A 12,098-nucleotide genomic window follows, 5' to 3' on the forward strand; every position below is an offset into this window, starting at 1 on the left:
CAGTCGTCTTGGCAGGACAAAGCACCATCCCTGACAGACGGTTATTTATTTATTTATTTTATTTTTAAACTTATTTGCCCTGCACATCAAAATGGCCGCCTCAAGGATTGTACTCGCAGCTCTGGGTTTACAAGGCCATTGCCTCTGGGGTTTGGAAAAGGGTGGGGAGATGACAACAATTCAGCCATACATCAGAACCAGAATTAATGCATCATTTTATTTTTCATTTTTATCTAGTGTTCTAAGTACTCCTTAACATTTTAAAATGCTAGAAAAACCCAAACAACTGGTACTAGGATACTTGTATCAAATATCAGCTGGAAACTTTGTACTTAAGATTCTCATCCATGGAGCAAATTAATCTCATTATTTCACAAAAGTAGAGGTATGGCCATATTTCCGGTGGGGGATGTCTGTGGTCTGTACTGCACTACACCAGAATAAATCATCATAAATAGTCCCTTCTGGTCCTTTTAAAATATATGAATAATACTTTGTCTCCAAAGGGCATGTAGCAGGGATTCTTCTTCATCATATTTGTAGGTGTTACCATCTGTCTACATTCAAACACTTATGCACAAATCTGCATGCTTCTGACATCTAAGGACAGGAATATGGTTCAGAGTAGGCATTAAAGTTATGTTTGGTCAGTATTTTTATAGAAGTGGGGCTAACATCTGAGTAACTAGAAAACTGAGAGACTGTCAATGTCCTCTTGAGCTATCTGTATGCAAATAGTGTCTGTCTGAGGGCTTGTCTGTGACAAGTTGGTGTTTGTCAATATGTGATGTAAATCTACAGCACTATAGCATGCTGCATATTAATTTGCTGTGTGGACCCTGCTGCGATGCAGTAAACAGTATGTTGAAGCATGCTGTGGAACTCTTTGTGCGTGGTAGCCAGGACCACCCAGCCAGTTAGTGCACAGCAGCAGAGAGTGCTATCGATTTACACCTCAGCTTACCACTCACCAACTCTCTGCAGAGACATGCCCTGTCAGAGGAAGTGGCATTTTAAACATCAGGTGCCTTTTGGCAGCATAAACTGCTGTTCTGTTACTGTACAATACTTAACTCAACAGGGCCTTCAGGCTAAGATCCCTGATCCAGGATCAGGGCCCCGTTGTACTAAGTACTGTACAACCAAGCAAGATTTTCTTAATTGCTGGCTGGTGAAGTGCATGCAGTCTAGTATAGATGCAACCAATGGACAAAATTGACAAAGGAAGCAGGGCTGGGGTAGCTTAAAGCAGGAGGTATTGATTGTATCTATTGTTCTGGGGAGAAATACACAAACAGCTATGGGGCTCGTTGAGGGCAGATGCTAGTAAACAGACACGAGGAGGAGAAAATGACTTATTAGGAGATGAGCTTTCGTAGGACAGACCCACTTTGTCAGATCTATAGAATTTCCAGTCCAGACCCAGTTGTATTGCACAGAGTTCCAAAAAATTGCAGTAAAAACTGACAAATCAAATACATGAACTTGGGGTCGGGGGGGAGGTGGTCAGGGATGTGGGATGTTAAGTGTCTTGCCTGAGATAATTACAAACAAAGGAAGGGAAGCAGTCCTTGCAATGTCTTTGTTCATATAGCAATTATCTTGCAGGTTGCAAGGACTGTTTCTCTTCCTTTGATGTTTGTAATTATCTCAGGCAAGACGCTTAATGTCCCCTCCCCCACCTCCTTCAGTTCTGAATAGTAACAGAGAGAAAGCCGTGCTAGTCTATATACTATCAAAACAAAAAAGGCAGTCAAGTAGCACTTTAACAAAATAACTTATTAGGTGAGCTTTCGTAGGACAGACCCCCTTCTTTGGACCATAGCCATACCAGAACAGACTCAATATTTAAGGCATGGAGAACCAAAAACAGTAATCAAGGAGGACAAATCAGAAAAAAGATGAAGAAGGTGAGCAAATCGGAGAGTACTTGGCTTAATCTAATTCTTGATTTTTTTCCCCCGCCCCACCATCCCACCCTTCTACCCCCTCTACTCTCTGATTTGCTCACCTTGATCACTTTTTTTCTGATTTGTCCTCCTCGATTACTGTTTTGGGTTCTCTGTGCCTTAACTATTGAGTCTGTTCTGGTCTGGCTATGGTCTGAAGAAGTGGGTCTGTCCCACGAAAGCTCACCTAATAAACTATTTTGCTAGTCTTTAAAGTGCTACTTGACTGCTTTTTTGTGTTTTTCCTCCTTCAGTTCCATGTATGTGATTTGTCAGTTTTGATTGCAATTTTTTGGACCCCTGCACCATATAACTGGGTCTGGACTGTAACTTCTGTAGATCTGCAGAAGTGGGTCTGTCCTATGAAAGCTCATCATCTAATAAATAATTTTGTTAGTCTTTAAAGTGCTACATGACTGCTGGTTTGTTCTGTTTTGTTAGAATACAGACTAACCCGGCTATCTCTCTGTTGCTATACAAGCAGGAGAGTGGAGAGAAGTTGACAATGGAACAGTAGCGCTCAATCAGGCTTCTGAAGACAACTTGAAATGAGCTTCAGACTAGTTTGGTGATTCTGATTTGCACTGGAGGGGGGTAAAATGGATTGAAATTGGAGGCGAGAACTGTAGAGGGGGGGCAGGGCAATAAAAATGGTGGTGCTGTACTCAGAATTGCTGCAAAGTGTGTCAAAGTTGTGTCTGTGCACCATCCTTGTTTCACATGCATGTATACATAAAAACTGGCAACAGGATGGATCTGTAGACCTTCTCTTTGGTTTGTTGACTACTGCCTCTGTGCTCTCACACAAGTGCATGTAGTCTGCCAGTGGCCACATAACTTTGCCTATTCTGACATTGGTGTTATCAATGTAAATACAAGTGACTGTGTACTGCCGAGGTGTGAAGCTGCTGATCCGTTCATGTAAAACGCTGCAAACGTTTGGAGGAGGGGTGGAATGGGGAGACAAAGCATAAAGAAATCTCTGGGTTGTGGTGGATTAAAGAGGAGGGGTGAAAGCCCTGGCCTCACTGAGCTAAATCTGAGGGTTTAATTTCCAAGTCTCATCTAGAAAAATGCCCCTGATTCAAAGGGGTAGCCTTTCCTTAACATGTACGTGGCAGAAGTGTAAAAAGTACCCAAAAGTTATTTGAGTAAAGTACAGCTGCTTGGGTGGTGAGTGGGGCGATGTACTTACGTACAAGTCCCAGGTGTCCTTCTGGAAAGCTACTTCAGTGAAAGTAAGCGCACGTGTGGGCACACACATCACATCTTTATGATACTCCAGTATCCAGAAGTGAAAGCAGCTGCACTTCTTCTCAAGTAACTTTTTGGGTACTTTTCCCACCTCTGGTACTTGGGTGCCTACCTCTCTTATTGACGTCAATGAGAATTACATACAGATATTGGCAAGAGTAGCATAATATAGCTTTGCGTCTGTGACACGAATGGTTGGATTTCCCCTTAATCTTCCTCTGTTTCCCTATAGTTGCATCCTTTGTGTATTTGCATGGGGCTTCTGGCTTTTGTTTGTTTTTTAGCCCTGATCGAGATCCTCTTTCTGTACGCTCCTCAGGCTGTCATAACTGGACCCAGTCCTTGGCTCATCTTTGCTCCTAAGTCATCTGGGTCTGAGCAGTGTCCAATACAGTATCTCAGGCAGGCTCCCAGGTATAGAATCTTTGTCTGCTGCTCCTCCTTAAAGGATGGGGACCTAGCAGTCCAGTTGCCCGAAGCCCCTTGACCAGTGCTGAACCTCTCCTCCAGTTTATGCACAGTCACTTCCTCCCGCTGGAGCGCCAACCTCGTGCGCACTTCAGTGCGCAATTTAACTCCTTGGGACCATGTGACCATAAAAATGAGGAAGACGGCTTTTGCAAAGGCTTAGACCCCATCACTTGGAACACGTCGGACTTGGAGCTGGGGGCGTGCATTCAGAGACAGACCTGTGCTAGCACTAATTAAGCTAGAGTGCCAAAAGTAGTGTGTAGCAGCTGTGGCTTGGCCCCTTCTGCTACCGATGAGCTCAGTTGGACTTAGCATTACTGTGTCTCCTCAAGCTGGAATTTACATCTCTGGCTCAAAGTCTAGACCAGTGAACCTTTTCAGAAATAGGGCACACGTTAACGAGACAAACAATTCTCCGGCACGTCTACTTTTTTTCAGTTTCTCATAAATGTCACATTTACTATAGTTAGCCTTCCTAGAGAGGTTTGCAACATCGTAGCGCACACAACAAGCTAAACAAGGATCAAAAGCATTAGGCACAGGCACGTTTTCAGAATTTGCTCAACACTGTGCTGGGGATGTTGAGTAAACAAGTAGCTGCTGAAAATTTCAGCATCTACGTGATGACTTGTGGTGGGGGAGGTGGCTCCAGAAAGCAGGCCTCCCCTCCCTGCCCGCCCATTGGAGCCGGGACACAGCATTTAAAACGCATCCCAGGTCCAACAGGTTCCTTCCCACCCCCTTGCCACAGCAGGGAGTGAGGGCCAGCTCTCTGCTTCATGGCCCAAATGGGCTGGCAGTGTTTCAGTTGTTTGTTTGACACCAAGGGGTTCTTCAGGGTCAGCATTTACCCCCACAGGGGTTGCAGAGCTACCACAGTGGGGATATAGACAAACCCTATGCCAGCTTGGACTCAGGCAGTCTTGTGTGTATATCAAAATAGTCCTATTTCTTTTTGAGGTACTTGTGTACCCCACATTATTGTAGTATTGGAGCACTTCACAATTTCTAGTGTATTCATCCTCGGAGCACATCCACGAGGCAAAAGTCCTATTGCTCCCATTTTGAAGATGAGGAATTGAGGCATAGAGTGGTCACACAATTGCTCAAGATCACCCAGTGAACAGAATGTGAACCCAGGGCTTCCCCATCCTAACACTAACTGCTGGAACCTCTTTCCAATATCTTCACAACTGATTCAGTATCTGAAGTCACTGGCTTCGGCAGTTTAACACCTGCAATCACAAGGGCCAGCTTATGAACTCCTTTACTTTTTCCCCTTGAGTTACCATTGCTACTTTGAAACACAAGTCAGACAGGAAACGGTGAGAAACATTAATCTCCACTTGACAAACAGGCAAATCGTCTTTGAAATATACCACATTTCAAGATCCTCATATCCTTCTCCAGGCACAGCAGGGTTGGTGATAGGTACAGAGAGAGCAGAATTTGAAAACCCACCATAAAAAGACAGACATCCCAGTGCCACTGTAATTTCAAACTATGCTGGTCAATTATGCCAACAAACTGAGTATTTACCTCAGCACTATCATGCATACTACACTCATCCCTTGTTAAATGAGTACTTTATTAATGAGTACTCGCTTAAACGAGGGATGCATTTACTTACCTTTGCTCATTCTACGAGTGAACTCCCCCCGCTAATATGAGGCTAATCTGCGTCCCGCGGCCCCAACCCACAGCAGCCTGACTCTCTCTTCTGGCCCTGCAGCCCCAACCCACGGCAGCCTGACTCCTCCCCCGGCCACCTCCACCAGCCCTGCAGCAGCCTGATCCCTGGGTCAGCCCCATGGCTGCCTTGACACACCCGCCAGCCCTGCAGACTGGCCCCACAGCAGCCTGAGCCCCGCTTCCCCTCCCCATCAGCCCGTTAGACCCAACCCACCGCAGCCTGACCCCTCCACTTGCCGGGCCGGACCCGACAAACAGCCTTCAGCAGCTTGAATCCCCCCACCCACCCACAGACCCAACCAGCCATCAGGTTTTAACCCTTCCTCCCACTCATGGGCCCCAAACTGCCCCTGGCCTTTAACCTTTTCCAACCCCCAAAACCCAAGGTTCAATTATCTTTCCAAAGCAGTGCTGCCTGCTGCTGCCTCTCCTTCACTGAGCTCTAGGAACCAGTCGAACTTTTACACGTATTTTAATGAGAATTTAGTGTCCCTGTTATGAGTTTTCACCTACGAGCACAAAGTTGGGAACCAATTGTGCTCGTAGAGTGAGGGGTAAGTGTGTAAGCTTTTTTCCTAATGCTGCTTGATTTATGGTCTTATGTGGGTATACTTGGATGACTTCTGGTGAACTGCAGCAAATCAGATGTTCAGCTGCAATATTAGTTTACAAAGAACTGCCTGCAGATGAAAATTCATGGTATCTGTTGCCCTTTAGCATGTGAAGTGTTGTCGGTGGGCCAGCACCAGCAAAAAACTTCCATCTACGTCCTATCTCTTTCCTTATCTGCTGCTAAGGGAAGGAGAATTGAGAACAGGGCAGAAATATTGTCTGTTATGCATGAACTATTGTGTATTGTAGACCATAAAGCTTGAGTGGGGTAGGCTTCCTGAGTGCATACATTTATATTTCGGGAGTTCATTATAGTGTGCAATTGGTTCAGCTCTGCTCATTACTTTGAAAACATTTTACAGAAGAAAACTCAGATCTCTTCTATATATAACACTTGTCTAGCTTCCTTAGGTAGGGGTGGATTAAAGGAATAACATTGTGGCTGGATGTGTATTTCCTTTTAAAGACTCAGGTATGAAAATGCAGGTACTTTTCAGAAAAAAAAATTAGCTATAGATTTGGTAACTGTTTTAATTGGATCTAGTGGGTGGTTATGCTATATATATTCAAAGCCCATCTTTGCTGTCTTTACTCATGGTGACTGGTGTCTTTATGATGCCATGTTTAAATCAGTGGTGCTACTTGTGAAGTAAAGTTCTCAGCATGAGTAAAGGTCGCAAAACTGGGCCTTGAAGAAACAACTGTTAAATGTGGGGGGGGGGGGGGGGGGAAATCTGGCCAAAGTATTTGAATAGCTCTTGGGCCAGCTCTAGTATGTGGAAGTAGGGAGGGGAAAGTGTTGGTAACAAGTACTGTAGTTTGAACAGACTTCTTTTTGGGAGTGCAGTGTGTTGAGCTAAAGTTTGAGCTGCTAGGTTGTTGCAATTGCTTGTTCGTGTCTGCCTCTGTGGAGTGAACTTCTGATAAGTGGTGTTTCCAGATAAGGTGCACAAGTGGTGATTAGAAAAGCAGAAGCAGGTTAATGATTTGAAGTGAACAGAGGACTGCATTCCATTAGCTGGGAGTCAAAACTGTCCCTCAACCAGAAGGAGTTTGTTTTTTTTCCTGGATGTGTCTCTCACAGAGAGGTCTCTCTGAGAGGAGGCTGGTGACATCTGAGTGCTGGTAAGTGAAGCAGACCCATAAATGTATTTTTGGGAGCTGGTTCATTGCATGTGGCAACAAACTGGCAGTGGCATATAGACAGGGTATGTGTAGCTACGTGCTGCAAAAGAACCAGACTGAGGGGTTGTCTACACTGTTTTTTTTCTTGAAGAGCACCCCACCCCCTTTTAAAAAACAAACAAAAGAACCCTAAAGTGTTCGTGCAGCCAAGCAAGGTAATGTGAGATGAGGGCTTTTCCCTTAAAATAATTACCCCATCTCTGCGATTGACTTTTGCTGACTTTCCACCCCTTCAAGTTCGAAAAAGAATGGGTGTGAGCAAAGCAGTGCCATTATGGGCTTGCCTGAAGGCTCCTTTTGCCATGCTCTGGCTGTGAACTCTGAACGTAAATGAGAACGCTCCCTTTTGCAGTGCTGTGGCTGTGTGAATAAGATGTTGTGACATTACTTATTTAGGCTTTAGAACATCAAAATGAGTAACATCAAAAAAAAACAAAACACAAAAACAACCCTGCAGTGTAACCTGTCTGTGGTGTGGTGTATTGCTGTGTGTGTCTTAGCGAAAGGCTCTGGGAGAGGGAGGCAGCGGGGAAAGGCTCTGGTATCAGGGAGCTGCTACGTCTTTCTCTGTGACCGCTCCCTGCAGCACGGGAAGGCTTTACCAGAGTTGCACAGCTTGGGTGCATCTGGTAAGGGGAAGGGGTTCAGCTGCATATTAATTTCCCTAAGCTGATCCGCACCATCTTATATGGTTATTTCTACCGGAGTTGGGGGCATGCAGTGCGCTCTCTGCACTCTCCCTTCTGGGATCATGTCATGTAGACTAACCTTAAAACAGAAAGGCCAATTAGTGCTTGTTCTGAGGAATCTCTGCTGCTTTCTGTCATAATACTCTAAAAACACTAGATGCATGTGTGTTAATACAAGTTATCAAACTATGTGTATGTCTGGGTATAGTCCCAAAATACACACTAACTTGATTGCACTTTTCCATGGGGTTTACTGAGGATCATAATTAAACAGTAATTCATAGGCTAAGGCATTTCTGGAGTAATGCACTTAACTGGATGAGCACAATGCTTTTGCTTTGCAAGCTGATACCAGGAGTGTTCTTTATCATGCCAGATAATACCTGAAGCAAAGGAGCACTTTGGTGCCTGAAAGAAAAGGGGGGATTTTGGTTGGTTGTGAAGTAAGTAGTAAAGCTGCTGTGCAACAGGTACCGTTGCATGACTGTACACACACAGGTTAGATAGGGTTGCCATATTTGACCTTTCAAAAAAGAGGACATTCCTCAGAGGGAGTGTATCAGTATTTACCAACCCACCTTGTATTCATGTGTTATATAATATAATATGTAACACATGAATTCAAAGTGAGTTGGTAGATACAGATACACTCTTTCTCAGGAGTGTCCTTTTTTTGAAAGGTCAAATATGGTAATCCTAAATTAGAACAAAAGCTTTGTCATTTGGATTCTTTGAAGTGAGCAGGCAAGATCTTGTTTTAATTAGTGTATTGCTGCAATGAATGAGATCTGACCACATCTGTTAGTGGTTCTTCGCACTATTTAGAGATATGCTTTTCTTTTTACAATTCGTAGAAGGTGCTTTTTCTCCCCACCCTAGAGACAATAGGAGGCTTGCTGAACTACTGTAGAAAGTCTCTGTATTTTACAGAAGTAAGTCAATCTTTCTCTAGCGTAATGCACGTTCTCTGTGCTTGTATGTTGTACGCTGGCTTTCTTCCCAGGACTGTATCAAGATATGCACACAGATCTTATCAAGTGATTGTCCCTGAAAAATAATGAATCCCTCTTCTGTCTTAACAAGCATGTGAATAGGGAGGAGATGAACTAGATATAAACTTGCTATGGTAAACACTTCTAATGTTAAGGTATGAGGCAGCTTCCAATTTCTCATCACAAAGGCTGCATTAAATGAGGTGCTGTGCTGCAGTTATAACTCAGCAGATGGGAATGACATCTCAGTGTATTGGCTCTCAGCAGAGGCAATTCAGTAAAGCCGCTTTAGCGGTAATGTAAAAAAATTCTCCATGTGTAGACAATGGATCAAACTAATTGCTAGTGTAACTCCACAGGCTGAACATGACCCAATGTTTTTAGTATTTCAATATGATTAATATCTTCAGATCTGTAACGTGATTTATAGACCATAATCATGGCCTATTGTTCTTCATGTTAACAAATAAAGGTCAAGCACAATGTCTGTCTGTCTCTCCTAACTGGTTTTTAAGCATAGATCATTCATGGGTTTTCAAATATAAATTGTCCTTCAGTTTCTAAAATAAAATATCTTGCAGAGTTATGCCTGTGTGAGTCCCAGGATGTATGAGACACACGGCTGGTGAGGCAATATCTTGTAACAGACCTAAATAAAGTGTCATGTTCTGTTTTATTGGGCCAACTTCTATTGGTATGAGACACAAGTCTTGAGCTCCACAGACCTGCTCTTTAGCTCTCTGAAAGATACTCGTAGAGTTGTTTTGAAGGCCAGAAGAGAGGGCTTGGGGAAAGGAAAATTTCATTCAGGTTGGGGTCCCAATCAAATACAGGCTGTAGTAGTTTAATGATACCTCGTGTGGGTTCTCATGCGGGGTGATGGGTGTCACTCAGGCATGTACAATCTGAAGGTTTTTCAGTGTTACCAACTCCAAATGCTCAAAAATCATGAGATTGGCTTTAAAGTAATGAGATTATGTAGAAGTAATAGAATTTGTGGTCAGTTTCTGCTTTTTGAGCCTTTCTAGTGTGCATCTTAGTTTTCTTTACAGCCAAAAGGGTTAGAAACTTTTCTAAGAATGAAGGCTGAAATAATCACATGACCCCTGGATTCCAGGACTTCAGGCTTTAAGGAATGCAATAATTGTCATGAAACTCATAACGAAAAATCATGAGCGCTTTCACCACTTCATCTTCACCTGCCCACAGAAACAGGTTCTCTATGGTTATTCAGATGGCCCATTCCATGATGCAGTCTAGTTCTCTGGTGAGATGTCTTCATCTGAGTTAGGTTTTAAGTGTGTTAAGGTGTGTGTCCCAGAGTTACTCCCCTGAGCATATTCCATGGGTCTGTGTGACTGGCTGTACATGACAGATCCAGTAACCACCCCAACAAATCCTGTTAAGGTAAATGTGGACTTCATGATTTTCTTGTATTAGTTGTTGGTCGGTTTCGATTTTTGAAGCTGATCTTGGTATCCAGGAGGTTGATGTTGTGCAGGAGGGTTTCCATAGAAATCCAATTTGTAATCCAATTTGTAACCCTTCTTTGACCTATCCTGTAGAAATGTTAATTGGCCACTTGGCCTTCAATGGTCTGTTTATGCAAAGCAATCTGTTTCACCTTATATTGAGCTATGAAGTGCTTTCCAAGACCTGAGGAAGAGCTGTGGGTAGCTTGAAAGTTCTCATTCGCTAACAGAATTGGTACAATAAAATCACACTTTATTTAGGGATTATTTGCTTCTTGATGTGCCCAAGTAATGTTGTCTTGACTTGTGTATGACCTCTTCCCTGTCTCCCCCACCTGCCCAGCATTGTCAGTACTATTCTGCTTGTGGCATTGTGAACTGGATTATTTTCTACCTGCTCATCAATTAATTTGTTAGTCGAATTCTTACTTCAGAACTTATCATAAATGATGGTATAAAAGACAGAGAACTCATTTACCTCCCAGACTGAGCTTTCAGAACTCACAATATCAATTTTATCTTCTAAATCTAAACTAAACAAATTTTGTAATGCAAGCTAATGAGAATAGATATATTGGTTTTACAGGCGGTTTTCTTACTAGCACCATACTCATTCCCATTTGCAGGAAAATTTTCAAAATAAAAACCCTTTAATAAGCAAAATTATATATAGTGTTTGACTTGCTTTTTAAGGTTTCTTCCTAATTTTTCAGAGAGGTTGGAGTCTTACTTGAATCTTTAAGGTTAAAGTTATTTTTTCCCTTTCTGTGAAGAATGAAGTAGACAGAACATGCTTAGCATATTGCCCTTTCTGAAGTGCTCAGATCAAATGAATAAGATGTAACTTAGAGGTTTTGGGGCTCTTGCATATATGAATTTTCAGTGCAAGTTGAACCTCTCTAGTCTGGCACTCAGTGGTCTGGCAACATCCGTAGTCCAGCATGATTTTAGTTAGCTCAGTGTCCACTTATCATGGGTGTGGTCGAGTTTCCCATGGTCCCATGAAGTTTGTTTACAGCCACCAGTTCTGGCTTCCAGTGTTTGTGCTGCTGTTTACCTCTAATTTACCACTGAATATCATCTAAGAGCCCAGTAAACAGTGGAAGTGTTGGTAATGCTGCTAGACAATATTGACCTCCTGTGGCTTGGCAAATTCTCTGGTTTGGCACAGGTCAGATCCTGAGAGCTCTGCATTACAGAGGTTTAGCCTTCAGTGGATCTTGAGCTGGTGCTTGGTATACTATAAGCAATATAGGAATATGTATAAAAGCCATAGGTGTGTGTGCAAGACTTATCCATACAATATATCAACAGAAAAATGACTTGCCCTGCTTTGGCAATGAGCGCTCATATTTCACTTATGTCCTCTGTCCATGATGACTTCGTGTAACTTTTGATCAGATGTCAACCTTTCTCCAGTGATGGATTTAGTGAAGAGGAGAACTGGCATCATACTACTTTTAAAGTCAATTGTTTTTCTGGTTTGATACAGCCAAGTCTGCCTTAGGTTTTCCTGTATGAAAGTGGCACTTCGCAATACATAGACATTATGAGTGGCTGAGCAGATGTGCAATTGCAAACAAATAGATTGTGTAGCTGTAGTAGGCAGTTCCAGGCTGATTCAATTAACACACAGTCTAGGAGATCAAAAGTTTGAAGGGATTATTTCCTACACTGCTGCGTCTCTCAGTGCAGCTATTCAGTTTTTTTACACCTAGGGTGCTGAAGGCCATCACCTAGTTAATTCTTATTTTGTAAATACTTTTCCTGGTAGTGATTATA

General features: G+C 42.9%; 1 protein-coding gene across 2 annotated transcripts in view; it reads left to right on the forward strand.

The window, feature by feature from the left end:
- FGD4 (FYVE, RhoGEF and PH domain containing 4) overlaps nt 1-12,098 on the forward strand; it is a 218,236-nt gene that overhangs the window by 10,578 nt on the left and 195,560 nt on the right. The window contains exon 1 of one of the 2 annotated variants that reach the window (XM_075006727.1): nt 7,005-7,103. The exons of the other annotated variant lie outside the window; for it this stretch is intronic. The gene's annotated coding sequence lies outside the window, so the exon portion shown is untranslated. Of the gene's footprint in view, nt 1-7,004; nt 7,104-12,098 lie in introns of those variants that run through there. 2 annotated transcript variants of the gene reach the window in all.

Source organism: Carettochelys insculpta, chromosome 1 (genome assembly GCF_033958435.1).
Source record: "Carettochelys insculpta isolate YL-2023 chromosome 1, ASM3395843v1, whole genome shotgun sequence".
Taxonomy (NCBI): Eukaryota; Metazoa; Chordata; order Testudines; family Carettochelyidae; genus Carettochelys; species Carettochelys insculpta.